Here is a 3,582-nt window from a genome sequence, read left to right as displayed (position 1 = left end):
ACTAAATCCTAAGAATAGGGCAATATGGTCTGTATACATTTTTCTAATAAATTATTGACTGGTTTATGGTTCACCATAATTCTTTCCCAACTGTCTTTCCTTTTCTGTGCAAATGGAAACTGGTTAGGAAAAGTTATAGCCTGGGTTGAAATCCTGAGGTCAGATTTTATCATGTAATCATTGTTATGAGTCTCACTAAAGTCACATGACATCAACGCAGTGTATGAAGCGCTGAGTAACTACCAGATACTCACATCACATAAGTACTAAGAACTTACTGAAGGCGTCAACATGGGATATGGGAGTCATTCAACTTACCCCGCCATGATGCACTAAAGTTAAGTCTCTGAAGTATAAAGTGGTATTTCAATGTAGCATTACACAACTGATTAGGTTTTTCATATTTTAAACATTGTAGAAAACTATCTTGCAAAGAAAGAGAGAGAAAGGAGATGGAGAGATCAGCCAGAAGTGGCAGAATACATACATTTTGACAGGTTTTATATTGTTTAAAGTTAGCTTAAGCAAATGCATAAGTCTATTTGGAAAAGTAAAATGCTTTCAACTTGAAAAAATAAATTGGTAAATTGTCCCCCTAATGTTAACCCACTCTATATATATATATATATATATACATATATATATATATATATATATATATATATATATATATATATATATATATATATATATATATATATATATATATATATTTATTTATTTATTTATTTATTTTTCTTTTTATATGGAACCTGGGGGGGTAAATTTTAAGCAATATAAGGACCCACCAGGTTCCGTCTATCTATATAGATATTCTTTTTTTCAGCCGATATATTGAACCTACACCCCCAGGCTCAATATATCGACAGATTTATGTATTTACTTCAAGCGATATATTGAACATACACCCCCAGGTTCAATATGTCGATAGGGTATATCGATTTTATTTTATTTTTTCAAGCGATATGTTGAACCTAGCCTGGTCCTACCAGACTCTCGTACTACATTTCATTTGCACAGAGAGTCTGGCCGCTCTCCATCGATAAAGCCTTACCTCACCTGAAGGCGGGTGTCTGTTGGAGTTTAAAACTATTGGATCTGCCCAGTGCCACTCTGGAACTTCCATTACCAATCTCTAACGTTTTGACTCTATGGACATAATAAGACAGGAGGACGACTACGGTCACAGTGACAACGTGAACAATATAAAAAAACGATAAAGACGCTGAAATCTGTCGTTGAGAGGTATGGTAATTTAATGCTTTAGTTATATCGTAGTTCCCTCTGAATGTGTAGGAAAAATTTATCCAGCACTAAGTAGCAGCTAAAAGACGAACTACACTGCACTAGCTAGCTTAGCAGCCTGCAAACCAGTAAGCATGTAACGTTAGTGTTTGGATACCGCCATGAAATATATAAAGATGTTTTCTGGACTGAAGACTGATGGTGTTTTTTGCAGATGTGTGTGTTCAATAGAGCTAATGTTATATTTTTGGCACCAGTGTGTGAAAACATAGTGACAGTCTAGATTTAAGTAGCTATACACAAGAACAAGCTGTGACTTGTTTGTTGCATTCAAATGCCACAAATGCTTGAGATGCAATATGTGTTAATTGTGTTATTAAAAGTGAGTTGTAAGAGTGGTAGTTATGTAAAAATAAACCTTTGTAGATCCTATAAATAGACATAATTAGGCACATTGTTCACACCTCCTTTCTTTTTGACATTTTAAATGGAGTCAAAGGTGCTATTTAAGGGGTTACAAGTTATATTTGGTCTGGTGGCATTGCATTGGACTTAAGTCTTGTCTTGTGGTCTTATGGCCTATGTGAAAGCATTTTGTAGCAGGAGAATGGGCAAAAGCAAGAACTAGCTACCTCTATTGCACTTTGTTACTATTATTAGAATTCTCTATTGTTCATGAGAGTTTGAAGGTTTACCTAACATTACTTTATAGTATATACTTTTGGAGTTAAGATTTATTTGGTTTATGTTACAATTGTTTTATGTATATTTATCAAGTTAATTTGTGATTCTTAGGCTTAACTGTTTGATTTAAATAACGTCATAATTTATGCTGAATCAAAGCCAACATTTATACCTTCATCAGGGCCCTGGACATGAATACTGTCTGGGTTGAAAACCCACTTTTTGCACATTTTCATACATCACAAGGCATCCTAGAATACATTATTCAGTCATCAGGCCATCATCTGTGTCACCTGTATTGTTACCTATGTTTGCTTTACTAATTTAGGTGCCATCTTGTGGTTAAATAAAAACACACCAAAGCAAAGAACAAACCAAAAAAATCTAATTCCAGTATCTCCAACAAATTATATCTAAGCTAAATAATAACATAAACTAAGCATGTAAAGAACAACAAATATTTCTGTTTTTTTCCTTACAAGCTTAATTTATCCTTTGCTTACAGATACACTTTTTAATAAGGTCTATCTTAAAGCATTTTGGTTGTTCTGTTGCCTGGATTTCTGTGTTTTATGTAACCACAAGATGGCGCCTCAATTAGTAAAGCAAAACACAGGTAACACAGATGATGAGCTGATTAATGTTATTATATAGGATGAGTTAAGAGCAGTTGAATTTTGCTACTCTAATTTAACTTGTGAAGAGATGAGGACTTTAATCCACTATAAGGAAATGGCTCTTAGAAAAATGTGTACCTTATGCTGAACATAATTACTGGATTAAAAAATAGACATATTAAAATAACCAGATATACTGAGGATCGTGATAGGTGAGTATGGAATTTAACAATGACTTTAAAAAGAAAAAGTCATTTTTACCCGAGCATAGACACCTTTCATTTGGACAGGTTATGGAGGACAGGAAATCATGGGAGGGGAGAGGGGATGTGACACTGCAGCAAAGGACCGGGATTCGAACCGGCAGTTGGCTGCGTACGTGTAGTATTAAAGCCGTCGCTATGCCAATGGCCACCCCACACTAGCTTTGTGTCCCATCTTGGCCACCCCCAGTAAAAATGTCCTGGATACGCCACTGATAATAAGGTTTGACTACAACTGAAACTAGCGCACAATCTCAACGTCATTGTTCTCAGCCACTCCATCTGTTCTCTGATTGGACCAGCAAAATTTGGCCCGAGAAAACCTGCGAATATACCTCAAACCAAGACGTAGTACTGAAGGGAAATGAACATTTAGCGGAAGTAACTAGGCGGGCGGAGCCAGGATATATTGAACCTACCCCCCCAGGCTCAATATATCGAAGGGCTACACAGATTTGGATGGATTTCTTCAAGCGATATATTGAACTCACCCCCCAAAATTCAATATATCGCCTTATTATTCTTTTTTTTCATTGAAATATTGAACCCCCCAAGGTTCAATATATCGATAGTTTACTTTTTTCTTCAAGCGATAAATTGAACCTACCCCCCCCAAGTTCAACATATCGCCATTTTTTTTTTTTCGTCAAGCGATATGTTGAACCTACCCCCCCCAGGTTCAATATATCAATAGGCTATATATATTTATTTTTTTCAAGCGATATTTTGGATCTACCCCCCCATGTTCAATAGATTTTTTTTAAGCGATATAT

The sequence above is a fragment of the Gadus morhua genome, chromosome 9 (assembly GCF_902167405.1).
Source record: "Gadus morhua chromosome 9, gadMor3.0, whole genome shotgun sequence".
Classification (NCBI taxonomy): Eukaryota; Metazoa; Chordata; class Actinopteri; order Gadiformes; family Gadidae; genus Gadus; species Gadus morhua.
This window is presented reverse-complemented; position numbering follows the sequence as displayed.